Below are 15,446 nucleotides of genomic sequence, written 5' to 3' on the forward strand. Positions count from 1 at the left end.
AATAGAGGCTTAAACAAAAATCTCCTGAAAGTCAGAGAGGATGTAAGTGAGAGCTGAGAGAAAATGAGTTCTAAATCTTCCCCATCACCTCCAACATCCTCCATGATTGCCTCCCACATGCTTCTAACCTTATCTCCTGCTTTTTTCTGTATCACTTGTATATTCAGTCACATTGTTCATATTGATGGTCCTCGGACATGCCAAGCTTTGTCCTATGTTACAGTCTTTACACTTGCTGTTCCCTCTTCCCAGAACACTGCCCCAGATCTTCAGGTGGCTGACTTCTTTGTATGATTTCAGCCACTCTTGAGTATTGATTATTGGGAAAAGGGAACTCAGAGGAAGGACTAAGAAGGAACGGTCAGGGAAGGAGAAGAAACCAGAGTCTAGGGTCTTGGGAGTCAATTAATGAAGAAATTAAATCTACTTTATCTTGTCAAGCAGTATTTCAGGAGGGCAAAAGGCAGGTACTTTGATCTCCATTTCACAAATATGAAAATGAACACTCAGAAGGGTTTAGAGAGTTGGCCAAGGCTCTGCAGAAAGCAAGGAGCAGAGGCAAGACTTAAATCCAGGTCTTCTTACTTCAAGTTCAAAGCTCTTTAACCAAGCATGGGTCCTAAGGGTAAGGGAAGAGTGTGCCAAGAATTGTGATTTGAGGGGGCCCAGAGGGCTCCAATTGAATAGACACATTTTCTTCACTAACTTTCCACACTGCCTGAAATTTTTGTCACCAACATCACTCTTTGGGGTAAAGGAATTTTCAAAAGGCCTTTAAAACTGTACATTTGCAGGGATTTTAACACATGAACACATTAGCAGCTCTTGATGTTATTTTTCTCTCAGGAAAGCCCTGCTCACAGCCCCTTTACATCAAAGTTCCACAGAAGAAATGACAAGTCATGAGGAAAGTCAGAACCTGTGAGGGAGAGAGAGGAAAATGTCTTTTGTCGGCTGAAAAGCCTCAGTGTGGTCAATCAAGTATGCTTCCACTGAAGCAAATGGGGCGATGGAAGGAACCCAGGACTAGAGCTGGATATGGCACCCAGGGCAAGATCAGGGTTAGCTTCCACAAGGTTAAAATTGAGCAATGGCCCTATCTGAGGCAACACAGACAACTGAGAATCAGAAGGCAAAGCAAGCATCAAATTTTCCAGACCAGAGAGGATGTTCCAAATAGGAGAGACAAGATTAGGGCACAGAGTGTAGAACCAGATATAGAAACAGGAATAGGTAAAGGAGGCTGAGGGAATGGCAAGGAGGACAGAAAGGAGGATGACAAACAACCATGAATATTTTTATTTTATGTTCATGAGCCAATGGATGGAAGGAAGGGTTGGTCAGGACTGAACCAGAACCATGACCATTTAGCGGTATGACTTTGGAAAATATATTTTGCTTTTCTGAGTCTCACATTGCTCGTCAATAAAAACAAGAGTTTTATTAAATTATTGCTAAAACCCTCTGCAGCTCTAAAATCAAATGCATTTTCTCTCTAATTGAGATCAGAGCCACCCTATACCTTTAAATCAAATGTAAAACCACACTCAAAATCTTTTTTTTTAAGCAAGGAAGCTGTCAGATGCTTAAGAAAAGAAATCATCCATTGATTTATTTCTTCCCTTCTAAACAGCTACTATTCCTTTTAGCAAGAATAAAAGTGAAACAACCAAGGAGTGGAAACAAGAGGGCATTTTAAATCTCTAAAGTGAAACAGAAAAGGAAGAAAGGTGTAGAGGTAACATAATAAGGGCTTTTCTGTTTTCCCACTAAGAGCTTTTTACCATTCTAAAAGGTTCACCCAGGATGCTAGCAAAGCTTCAGAAATGCATCAAATGAAACCATTTCCATTTCCAATGGCATTAATCATCTCTGTGATCTGCAGAATTAAAGGTAACCATGAGGGAATTAGCACCCCCCCCCCCAGCTGCTTTCCAAGTGTACCTGTCCAGATGCTTCTGAGTGAGACCATTGACTTACCCCACATTTCTGAAGCTGCCCCATGAACATTTTCCTAAGCATGTCATCCCTATAGTCACCTGCTTTCTTCCAAGGGCACCAAAGCCCAATATGATGGGTGTTCTCTGTCTGCAGGCAGCTTACCAGTGAGGATTTTATTTCTAGGACAACCTATAGCTAGGTCCTATCATTTATGCTGGTAACAATCTCCTATGCAAAACTAAAACACAGAATCTCCCACAGAAATAAAAATGCGAGATTATGTAAATTCTACTTTCTGTGTGATTTTTCACTAGTTCATTTATTCTGTACATTGCAAGTGAGCTAGCTGGTGACATTTGGAGCTAAACTCAGTCTATTTAGCACTAGTCAGTCACATCTTCGACTACAATATCATAAAATAGCCCTCCAATGATTTTGAAATATGAAAAATGCAAATAAAGAATATTGTGAGAAATGCCTTAAATTCTCTGAACCAATGCAGTACCAGCAACATCAAGTTCAACTGCTGCTTGATAGAGACCTTGGATTGATAAAAGCTGCTTTACTCCCTCTGACTTGTTTCCACTCCAGCGTGGAAACTTCATCAAGTTTCTACAATGTAGGCTAGGCATCACTGGAATCTCATCAAAATCATCTTAACAATCGCATTCCAAAAAGCTGTCATTTTTCATCTCCAAAATACTTAATAATTAGACTTGCTGCACCTCAGGAGGAAAATGACAAAGTTGATTTGGTATTTCTACTGAAAAGTCTTTGGAACTGAGGCATCTGCCTCCAAACGTATTAATTACAGGAAGATGCTTTTGAATGGTGGTTGGTGGTAATCGTGAACACTAAATATAATGCTCTCTATCTGTATGCCAATTCCACTTAGGCCCCCAGAAGTCTCATCTTCTCTGTAAAGTCTTCTCAGATAATGGGTTGTGTTTTCATGGAATGTAATGAAAAATACAGGCATACCTCATTCTATTGTGCTTTGCTTTATTGTGTAAAGATATTGTTGTTGTTGTTGTTTCCACAAAGACCTTCCACTGAAGGGGAAAATAGGGGTAAACTTGGCCGAGGTGAGGAGGGCTAGCAATCTGAATCTGTACCTAGTTAACCAGTATCCTAATGCACATTCTTGTTAGCCTATAATTAAGTAACTGACCCTTCCTTAGGCAATAATCTGTTTTTTTAAATATTCATAGTTTATAAGGGCCACAAACCAAGAATTTAACAGTTTAGCCAGAGGAAGAGTTACTGTCACCACCCAGGCCAGGCCTTTAGCTGCCATTTTACTTCCCCATTCTAACTTAAATAGGGCTGCAAAAGCCCACCACAAAAGCCCAGAAGTTAGGAAACAAAGAATTTAAAGAATATACACTGAGTGGCCAGATTATTATGACCACCCCATCTGTCCTTCATCGGACGACCTTTTGCTTTCCATACTGCAGCATTGACTCCACGAGATGTTGAAAGGTGATGTGAGGAATCTGTCACTGTGCCTGATGAATAGCACTGTCCATTTCTTTGAGATTTGATGGTTGTGGAACCAACGTCTGATGGCTCTTTTAACTTCGTCCCACAAATGCTTGGATTGAGATCTGGTGATTGTGGAGGCCACCTAAGCAAGGTATAGTCTCCCTCATGTTCTTGAAGTCACTCCTGCACAATATGAGCATCGTGGCATGGCACATAGTCTTATTGGAAGAAGCCATCTCCATTGGGATACACCATCAACATGATAGAATAAACTTGATCAGCAAAAATATTTAGGTATGCTGTGCTATTCAGACATTGTTCCACACAAATTAAAGGGCCCAAATCATGCCAGAAAAACATGCCCCAAACCATAACACTGACCCCACCAGCTTGAAGGGTTGTACTCATGCATGTGGGGTGCATGCTTTCACGCTGTTTCTGCAAAATTCTCACTCTGCCATCTGCATGATGCAACTGGAAACGTGATTCATTGGATCACATGACTTTTTTCCAATGCTTGACTATCCAATTCTTGTGTTCCGAATTGGAGACATTTTATCTTGGTAACTGCAGACAGCAAAGGTGTTCAAACAGGCCGTCAGCTTCCATATCTCATTTGATGCAGTGTATAGCTAATTTGCCTACCAACATCAGGTGGTCATAATAATGTAGCCACTCAGTGTATATAAGGAGTAATCTCCCTGTATAAGATGTTCAGGCTTTGGGTCTTTTTTTCCTCTGAATCTTCTGAGTACCTGTTGTGTGCTTTCTGTTCACCTAGTAAATTTAGCAACACCACCAGCAAAAAGATTACAGCTCACTTTAGTATGCTACTTTTTATTGCAAATCTCATTTTATGACAGTGGTCTGGAACCAAACCTACAATACCTCTGAGATACTCCTATATACTAATTAAATGCCCAGAAGACCCCAAGCTAGTGAGATTTACTATGTCACGGAAGTTAGACCTAAAGAACAAGTTTGGCATCAACAAATTAGATTAACTGTCATAATCCAAGCCAGTGCCTGCCAGGAGCACACACAGCAGAGTCACTGAGGAAGGTGGGCCAACTAGAGGTATCTTGGCCACTATGTCCCACAATGGTCAAAAGGCTAACAGGCTCAGCTCATCTCCAGAGAGTTCCAGGCTTATTCATAACCAATGAAAAACAAAGTCAGAGCATAGAGGGTCAAACAAACATTCCTTTTTTTGTTCTTTCCAGGTATTCTTTTGGGTCAGGGCTGGGGAGCCTGCCCACATGAACGCCCTGATTCTTCCCTCATCTTCCTTTCCCTACTAGTCTCCCACCCAAGGGTAATATAGAGCCTTCCCCTGTGTCGACAGTTCTTACCTCCCCTATTTTATTTGATGACTTCTTGACTTTTAACAAATTGTAGGTCTTGTTTCTCACTGACTCTCCAAGAATCAGCCCTGAGAAACTACAGTTTGGTCTGGGATAGTCACATCCATTATTATAGAATCTATTAAGAAATAAATCTTTATCTTACTATTCTAGACCACTATTCATTGCATAACTTTTATGTACTCTAATGCTAAGTGACCCCTGCTAAGTGACCCCTGCACACTTGGCTGAAGATGGGAAAGGTTAAAGGGAGAACACAGTCCTGCCACATTCACAAATTAGGATCCAGAACCACCACTACCAGTTTGATGAATTTAATCAACATACTTCTCTCTCGGTTTCCTCATCTGTAAAATAAATGGCTAAGACTCAGATTGTCAGGTTTCCTTCCAGCACTGACATTCTACGATTCTTGTCCCTAGATTGGTTTTGTTCTTCTGCCCTTGGGCCCACTCTATACTCTGCAGCCTTGAGAGTGGTATTCTCAGGCTGTCTATTATATTAGAATCATCTGCCTAAATTTATTTAAAAACTCATGGCCTTACTGAATCTTAGATCAGGATGAATCCCAGCCAAGTTCTAATCAGCCTCGGAGAAGAGCCCAAACTCACAGTTGTGATCTATATACCATATTGTTCCAGAGAGGATTTATGGCAGTTTAGCAGGATACATTATAGAAACACAAGGTGAAATAAAATAGTAGAAGAAAAGATAGAAAGAAAAGCAAGGGTTGGGACAGAGATGGACCCTGAAATGCATCCCATAAACAAATTATAAAAGCCCTCTTAGAAAAGTCTGTGGTGGTGCCAATTCAGAGACACATATTTAGTTCTGAGCTCTCTAGCAGCCAAAGGGAAAAGGGAAACCCAGTGAGTAAGTAAGAAGTCTTCTTTCTATTGCTCTTACTCAAGTACCCCACTGCTTTTTGGCTGCACCTAAGACAGTGCTTAGAGCTGACAGTCATCCCCTGAAAGGATATTGATGGATGAGGTTGGATCTCTTTAGCCTAACTCACAGCTTAAGAAGGAAATAGAAACCATAACCTAGAAGACTGACTCTATTTCTGCTAGACATGGCTCACACATGGTGCTCCTTCAGGGCCTCTCTGCCAGGGAAAACCATAGAGAAATTTGGTCCACTGTAATGTTTCCAGGTTTTCCTGTAATATCTTACTCACTGGCATAAGAATTGAAGCTGATTGCTGAAAACATGTTTCCCACTCTGTCTCTTTATAATACAAAAGCCTTCATGTGCTTCAAAAAAGAGTCTTTGATGTATCCTTAAATAAACACCTGGCTTTATAAAGAGAGACACCTCTTTTAGCAGGGCAAAGACAGTTTTCAAACAGTTCCATTCTAAATCATCAGAAAGAACAAGTTCTACCCTCTCCACAAAGAGCAACTATAGGCAGAAATGTTATTGGGATGAACATGGCAGAGGGGGTGTTTTTCCGAAGTTCGGGAGGCAGCATGGTACTGTGGAAATGGCTCTGTGAGTATCCTTATACAGTAAGTCCTCACTTAACATCCTAATAGGTTCTGTTACAATTTTTTACAACAATTTTACCATATGCTAATTAATATAAACAAGAGTTAAGTTCCTAGGGCATCTAAACAATATTATAACAAAATGACAGGTTTCCCAGCCCCAAATGTGTCTCTCTGACATCTATGTTTCTTTATCCTCCTCCCTGCTTCCCTTCCACCCTCTCTAAAAATCAGTGGAAAATATCCTTGGGTGAGGTTTAAAAATAAAAGGTATATTGGTCCTATTTACAGGGTGTCCCAAAAAATTTAAAAAAGAAAGAAGAAGAAGAAGAAGAAGAAGAAGAAGAAGAAGAAGGAGGAGGAGGAGGAGGAGGAGGAGGAGGAGGAGGAGGAGGAGGAGGAGGAGGAGGAGGAGGAGGAGGAGGTATAGCTATAATAAAAATCATTGGGATGCCTGACTGGAATTCCAAGGATTAAAACACTTCTGTTGCTTTATGAAAATAATTTCATTTTTCCTGGTGAAATAATAATTTATATACAATACTACTAATCATGTACCATAGTGGGCCTCACCCACAATCTCCTACAATGGGAGTATAGCCACAAATGTGTGTGTGTGTGTGTGTGTGTGTGTGTGTGTGTGTGAATGTGAATCTGCAACCAAATAACTATCCTCAGCATCCACACATTTATGATACACCATTATGATAGCAGAGGTTGTTGGTGCCTTACCCTGATCCCTTTTTTGGGCTGGTACACTCACCTTCCTCCCAGCCCCCAAATGTGAATGCCAGCTGCCACCCTTTTTAAAAGAATGATATTCATTAATTGGAACAACTTCCCTGGAGATGCCTTGGAGTTTACTCAAGGCACAGTCCCCCAGGAAGGAGTGGGAAAAGCCTTCAGCCAATGACTCAATAATATGGGGTATTAAAGGCTAGTCCCCTTACAACCCCAGAGGCAACTCTGGGGTACTACTCATGCTCCTGAACCCCCTATACCATCATCATACTGAAGCTAAGTCTCAATCACCCTTGTCCAAGTTCTTCTGAATTCCTCTCCTGCTTCCCTTACTCCTGTAGAGACCATTCCTTCTCCTAATAAATTTAATTAAAAGACCATTTCAGAGAACTCACTCAAAAATCACTTGCAGAGAAAATCTAGGAATTCCTACCAAAGGCAATGAATAAGGTACAAGTCTAAGCACAGGAAAGCACACCAGAATGTCAATGTTGGTAGCCCCTTCCTTTGGAAGTATATGTTTCTTATTTAATTCTACAATGCTGTTTTAGCATCAAAGAACAAGGACATCCCTGGTCTCTAAAGGCTCATAGTCACATAAACCAAATCTTACATAACTAGCAGGGATCACGGTCTAAGGAATGATGATTGCCATGGAAAATTTGCCTTAGGAATATACTTATTTGTATATAGCTTTTAGGAAGGCACTACTAATTTCTGATTAAAGACAAAGCTTGACCATTTAATTGAGAGTAGGATAGAATTAAGATTAGAGAAGCTGTCACTCTTAACATTCCTATTGAGCATTCACTGGAAGTCCTAGCTGAAGAAATCAGGCAAGCAAAAGAAATAAAATATATAAAAAATGGAAAGGAAGAAATAATTATCTCTATTTTCAGATTACATACATTTATATAAAGACAATCCTAAAGACCAAACAAAAAAATGTTAGATCAAATCAATGAATTCAATAAAGTTGCATGATACAAAATTAACATAAAATATTAATATTAGTAGTGCTTTTATACACTATAATCAATTCTCTGAAAATGAAATGAAGAAAATCTCATTTATAATAGCACCAAAACCAATAAAATACTTTGAAAAAAATTGAACTAAGGAGGTGAAAGATCTCTATTCTAAAAACTATTAGATAATGATGAAAGAAATCAAAGAAACAAAAAAATAAAAAGGTATCCCATGTTCATAGATTAGAAGAATTAATATTGTTAAAATATCAATACTATCAAAACCATCTGAATGTTCAATGTACTCCCTATCCAGATTCTTAGGTAATTTTTAATGGAAGTAAAATAATTTTTTTCCAAATTTATATAGAATTACAAAAGACCCCAAATAGTCACAGAAATCCTAAGAAACAATTTCAAAGCAGGAAGGCATCACACTTCCTGATTTCAAGCTATACTATCAAACTGTAGTAATCAAAACTGGGGTAGTGGCATAAAAACAGAGAAATAGACTAGTGGAAGAGAATGAGAGTCCAAAAATAAATCCAAGCATATATATATAGTAAACTAACATTTGAAAAAGGGGTCAGGAATACTCAATCGAGAAAAAAAAAAAAGTCTCTAATAAATAATGCTGGGCTAATTGGGTATTAACATATGAAAAAATGAAACTGGACCCCTGCCTTTAACCAATAACAACAATTAACTCAAAATGGATTAAAAACTTAAATATAAGATCTGAAACCTTGAAATTCCTAGAAGAAAACATAAAGATAAAGCTTCTTGACATAAGTCTTATTAATAATTTTTGGCTATAACACCTAAAGCACAAGCAACAAAATAAACAAGTGAGACTACAGCAAATTAAAAAATGTCTGCATAGCAAAAGCAACCATTTAAAAAAAATTAAGAAGCTCATTCTGCCACATTTCATTTAATTCCATCACTTCTGAAAGTCACTGGTGAGACCTAAGCCACCAAGATGGTGAAGCAGATCCAGAGCAAGGCTGCTTTTAGGGAAGCCTTGAACAGTGCAGGAGGTAAACTTGGAACAGTTGACTTTTCCACCACGTGCTGTGGGCCTAGCAAAATGATCAAGCCCTTCCTTCATTCCCTCTCTGAAAAGTATTTCAATGTGGTATCCTTGAAGTATATGTCAGGATGTTGCTACAGAGTGTGAAGTGAAATGCATGGCAACCTTCCAGTTTTTTAAAAAAAAATGACAAAGGATGGGTGAGTTTTCTGGAGGTAATAAGGAACAAGTTGAAGCCACCATCAATGAATTAATTTAATCATGTTAACAAGTCATGGGCTCCTGTCATTTTATCTTATTTACCAAAAAAAAAAAAAAAAAAAAAAGAAAGAAAGAAAGAAGGAAGGAAGGAAGGAAGGAAGGAAGGAAGGCAGGCAGGAAGGAAGGAAGAGAGAAAGGAAGGAAGGAAGGAAGGAAGAAAGAGAGAAAGAAAGAAAGAAAGAAAGAAAGAAAGAAAGAGAGAGAGAGAGAGAGAGAGAGAGAGAGGGAGAGAGAGAGAGAGGGGGGGGGAGGGAAAGAAAGAAAGAAAGAAAGAAAGAAAGAAAGAAAGAAAGAAAGAAAGAAAGAAAGAAAGAAAGAAAGAAAGAAAATAGATAAGGTATAGAAATTATCTACTCAAATACCATCATATTATAAATGACAATAAAATATTCATTCTATCCCTTTTTAAAAAATTAAGTAAGTTAAAAGACAACTAACAAATGGGAAAAATATTTGCAAACCATATAAATAACTCATACAACTCAACAGCAAGAAAAAAAATTTTTTTTTAAATGAGAACAGACATTTCTCTAAAGAAGATATACAAAAGGTCAATGATGATTCTCTCTCATCATTGATGTTTCTATTTCTTCCTCTCTAAAATCAATAAAAAAAATATATTTTTTAAAAGCAATTACATCTAATTTAATAAATACGTATTGATCACTTACCCTGAGACAGATATTGATTTGGGATCTAAGGATTCTACCAGGATTAAAACATGATTCCCTTCCTTTAATACATTTATACTACTTCTAGCTCTAAGTGAAACCCATTAGATGTTAATGGTAGCCTGTTGTATTCATATCCATTGGAAATAACCTGGGGACGTTCATTTGAAAGAAGTTTATGTTGGGAAATGTTGTATTAAAAACCCAATGGAGAGATAGGTGAGTCAAGCTGTTTCCTGTCTCTAAACCATGAGCTTGTGTACCAAACCATAGATGATGACTCCTCTGGGACACAGACATGTATTTTTAAACTTTGGAGATTGAAGAGTAGCTTGAATAGAGCAGCCAAAAGGAACAGTCTGTCCTGTTATGACTCACTTGAGAAACTTCCCTCTTTCTGCCATTTCAAACCTGAATTTTCAGTCTTAAAATTCAGATTGCCTTTAAAGTAGATGTGATATTTGGATAACTTTCTTTTCATGAAATGTCATGTCATTGTATCATAGACAACATGGCTTCTGTTTTCATCTAACTCTTTTGACAGTCATTAAATTTAATAGTTTTTCCAATATTTGGATAAACTGCTGAGCAATGAGCTGCTAATAGTGACATCCTTCTTTACATGAAAGCACTTTCACATCCATTATCTCCTAGGAAGTTGGGTCAACCACTAACTATATCTAAATAGTAGTCTATCTTTTTATGGAATATTATTTATTTTAACCATTTTTATTACATTTCCCACATTTCTACTACCCAAAGAAAGGCTTTCTTATTTACCACTTGGATTTTTTGCAATAGCCTCATAACTAGAGCCCATTTCTTAGCTTTTATTCTCAACATTCCTCATGCCCAGCTCTGGCCGTATCATTTCCCTACTGATTGGTGCTCCCTGCTTAAAAAACCCAGCCCAATTTTTAAAAATGAGAACAGGACTTGAATGGACATTTTTCTAAAGGAGATATACAAAAGGTCAATGATGATTCTCTCTCATCATTGAGGTTTCTTTCTCTCCCTTTCCGTAAGTCCAGACATTTTAGCTAGTCATTCAGGGATCATCTTACATTTACAATGCCAGATCTTACCCATCCTTCACTCTGAAAGAAATAGAAAAGAGATTGGAATATCTCTCCAAATGTAGAGCGTGACTAGGACCTTTTGCCCTCAAAGCCAGAAAAAAATAATTCAAAGAGAGGGAGAACCCCTCTCCAGGGCACACACATTTATGAGAGCTGAGCCTTATGGTGAAGCCAGAGCCCCATCTGAACACAGCTTTGTCTTTCAAGATTTCACTAACCTTTTCCAGAAAGGGCTGAGGTCAGACCAAGGTGATGCTAACATCCCACCAGTAGAAGCAATGTCTGGGTAGGTCCAAGAGTTTTGGGGTCACTTCGGTCTCATGCAGTGTGGCCAGCCACTAACAGCTAATTATGGCAGAACTGCAGCCATGTGGGAATTTTTAAGATACATAGGAACAGGGCAGAATCTGCTTTAAATAATACATATATATAATGCAGTGCAACAGTAGGTGGCTTAGAGAAGTTAATAAACGACCTTGTGAAAGGTCCCTGAGAGATGCCACTGCACTCAGGCAGGCCCACGCCTGTGCTCGGCTGGCTATTCCAGCACCCGAGGAGCTTGTTAAAAATCCACATTCCCAGGACTCCACCTTAGAGATTCAGACTCAGTAATTCTGAGATGATGCTCTGAATTCCAAGTTTTTAACAAGCTCCCAGGTGATTCGGAGGCCCATCCAACTTTGGGAACCAGGATGAGCCTGCTCTACAAGTCACCCCCTCAGAGGACGCTACACTCTTACTCAGTCTGGCTCTCAAGCTAACTGGGCTGTTGAGGAGTCTCTTAAGTATCAGCTATTTGTTTTATAAGTTCTCCTAGAGCAGAGGGTCCCAACTTGTGGGCCCATTAGAAACATCTGGAGTCTGAATTTCAAAGTCTAGGCCACAGCCCAGCCCCATTATCACAATCTCTGGGGCATGAGACACATCAATATTTAGGCTCCCCAGGTGATTACAAAATGCAGGTAAGCTTGGAAACCACTGTTCCATAGTCTTGTTACTCAAATAGTGGCCCACAGACAGCCGAATCAGCCTCTCCTGGAACCTACTTAGAGATGTAGAATCCCGGGCCCTTCCCCACTACCAAATTAAAATATGTGCTATTGTTGTTTAAATATACATATTTTTTATTGATTTCAGAGAGGAAGGGAGAGGGAGAGATAGAAACATCCTGGAAGAAAGAGAATCATTGATTGACTGCCTCCTGCACACTCCCTTCTGGGGCTCTAGTCTGCAACCTGGGCATGTGCCCTGACCGGGAAACAAACAATGACCCCCTGGTTCACAGGTCAATGCTCAACCAGTGAGCCACACCAGCCAGGCAAAAACCTGTGTTTTAACAAATTTCCATGTAATGTGCATGCATATTCCAGTTTGAAAAGCCCCATTCTAGATTTTAATCTCTCCATTTGTTTGTGGGTACCAAGGTCAATTCTATCTAACCGGCCAGGCAAAAAAACCATAGTGCCCCCCAGCAGGTAACCAAGTTTACATAAACCAGTAAAAAGAAATCACTTTCAACGTCTAATGACCGCAGGAGGATCCTGCCAGCCACCTCAGCTATTCAGCACTTACAGACACTACGTGTTGATTCCACATTTCCATTCAGTGACTATCGAAGCTAAAAGAGCCCTAAATAAGTTAGTTAATTTGTGGGAGGTAGCGTCTGCCCAGCTCGGTCCGTCTGAATGAAGATGCTACTGGCCTGCCTCCTATGGAGGACACACCTAGCGGATAGCAGCTGTGACTGCTGAGCTGGCTGAGGACCAGGGAGACACAGCAGGCAAATTGCCAAGGCTGTTCTTTTCCCGGGAGAAAAGCGACCTGCCGGAGAAATCTCTGACAAACATGGACTCAGGAACAAAAGTCCGGAGTAGAATTATTCCTGCTGTAATTGCCAATTTGTCGCTGTCAGCATGGCAGCACATCTAATTTACTGTGCATAAGCAGCTGCGCTAATCAAGATTGGGGGACGGGGGGGGGGGGGGGGGGGGGTGCGCAAATCTGGCAAATTCTATCAACCAATGAGCATGACCCTCCCATGAGGCTCCCTGGGTCAGGCTTGGCCAGAGGATGGATTTGTCCTGCAGAAGAATTCCTCTCTCCCCACCCAGGGTAGTATGAGGAGCAAGTGAGATTGTCTTTTCAGAACACTTGAGACAAAGCAGTTTTATTATCCGGTTTATCAGAACACTTTCTAGGGTGACGTGGAATGATCCTTATGGCTTTATACTCCCTGTTTGCAACTCAGAGAGGGAATAACTCCCATGTTTCTTTCTTCTCTATTTTGCCCACTCTAGCATCCTTTGTAGACATTTTACAGATCGACGATAGCTGGAAACCTCTGAAGATTGGCCAAAGAAATCAAGAGAAAGTGTGCCTAGTGAATTGTGTGCCAGTGATAAGTTGGGGAGCAGTGGGAGCTCTGACTGAGCAGTAGTCACGTTGCACCCCTCTCTAGCAGCTCTGGTCAAGCTTCCAGAGGCTCTAGAGCAGGAGTGGGGAACCTTTTTTCTGCAGAGGGCCACTTGGATATTTGCAACATTATTCACCATACAAAATTACCAACCTAAACTTGGTCAAACATTTATTTCCTATCCCTGCTAGTAAGTTCGGCCGGAGGTTTACAAACTTGAGCAAGCGACAGAATGCTCTGCTGACTCTGTTAAAATTCAAAATTGCTGGCCTCCACCTGTGCAGTCCTGAATTGGTAGGTCCAGACTGCAGCACAGGAATCTGCATTTCTATTGGGCCCTGGGGACTGCTCTTGCTGCTGGCTTGGGGACCACACTTTGAGAACCAAGTGAGCTAGGGGAACCCCAAGAGCAACTGCAGAGAGAAGCATTGTTAGCACACCCCATCTTCACTTCGGGAGCAGAGCATCTTTGTTTCACACAAGGAATAGTTTCTTAAAGATCGATTCCCAGAAGTGGGATTTATTGACCCAAAGGGTAGAAACATCTTAATGGCTCTTGATAATTATTTTTCAACTGCTTTCCAAAAGGTTTGGGCCAACTGATGACAGCATTATCATGTGCCAAGTACTGAACATGGTCATTCTTTTGACTTATTCTATAGGCAAACTAATAATGATCAGGATAATAGTATCTAAAAGCATAGCCACTTTTTTTATTACTTTGTATGGTGAAATAGTGTCAAGTTTCTATCACCATCTTAATTTGTGTATTAATGGAGAAGGAAACCCATAGCTCCTCCCACTTTGATCAAAGCTCCAGGACACAGGACCCTGCCTGCTTCTCCATGGCATCTTAGGCGTCTGGTCCTGCCTCAGAGCAGGCACTCAACGTGTTTGTTGAAGGAATAAATTACAACTTCCCTTGCTTTGCTGCAGAAAAAGTACAAGCAGTTGCTCCTTAAACATGCCATACTCGTTACTCCCCATCGCTTCTGTGCTGTTTGTTCAAAGGAACAAACATTTGACAGTGTTTGAATTGCCAATGCTAAGCCTGCACTAATGTCCCCGGACTTGCCCGATTCACTAACAAGCATCCCTGGGCCTCCATAGCAAGCAGGAAAGCAGGAGAGAGGCAGGCACCATGTCGCCACACAATGTCACAGGCTCTTCCCCTCTCCGAGCCAGAACATCTCTATTTTCAGCGTTTCATCGTGCCTGCCTGATCCCAGGAGATTAAAGGTGGATCCAAGCTAGGCAGCAGAGCGTGGAGGGTCCCCTTTCTCTCGTGGCTACGTCAAGCACAGCCCTGGGCCCGGGATCACAGCAGCTCCCCCCAGCCGTGCTCATTACCAACACTCAGTTACTCTGATTCTAACTCAGAGGCAGGCCCACCCTCTCTTGGGCTTGTCCTGGAGACGGATGGCTTTAATTTGATCTGAATAATTCAAACGGTGGCCCAAGTGTCCCTATCAGCACTGTCACTTGGTAAGAAGTCATCAAAGGCAGGCCTCAGAGGCTCCTGTGATGGCCGGGGTGGGGTCCCAGCTCCCTCTGCTGCTGTTGGCTGCAGAGGCTCTGGACCCATCCCTGTGGCCTCTCTTGAAAGCAAAGATGTATAGTGATTCCCTCTGCCTCCAGGCAGAAAGCCAGCTGTACTCTCTAAAATGGCCTGAGATAGTTTTCTAGCTCAGTTGTTATTTCTCCACACCCTTCGCACACACCCCATTCTCCATCCCCTGCTTCCCTAGACCAAGCAGAGCATGCCCTGTCCTCTCATCTCCTGGATCCCAGCCACTCACCAGGTTCTCTTTGGGCCCCGTCTCCTCTGGGATACCTAACTGATGGCCTCATTCCTGCCCCCAACCAAAACTGTGTCTACAACATTCAGTTTGTTTCATAAGCAGACAGCCACCTTACAATACAAAACTGCATTTCACATCTTGTCTGCCCGACTAGAATGCTGGATTCAGGCTCCACTGTCTTTATGCTCCCCCTCCCCCAGA

At 40.9% G+C, this 15,446-nt stretch overlaps 1 pseudogene across 1 annotated transcript; it reads left to right on the top strand.

The window, feature by feature from the left end:
- Positions 1-8,968: 8,968 nt before the first annotated feature.
- On the top strand, positions 8,969-9,278 carry LOC311632201 (thioredoxin-like; annotated as a pseudogene). Its single transcript has one exon. The product of its transcript is annotated as a thioredoxin-like (transcript).
- Positions 9,279-15,446: the final 6,168 nt, after the last annotated feature.

Source organism: Pipistrellus hanaki, assembly GCF_964339955.1.
Source record: "Pipistrellus hanaki genome assembly, chromosome: 14".
NCBI lineage: Eukaryota > Metazoa > Chordata > Mammalia > Chiroptera > Vespertilionidae > Pipistrellus > Pipistrellus hanaki.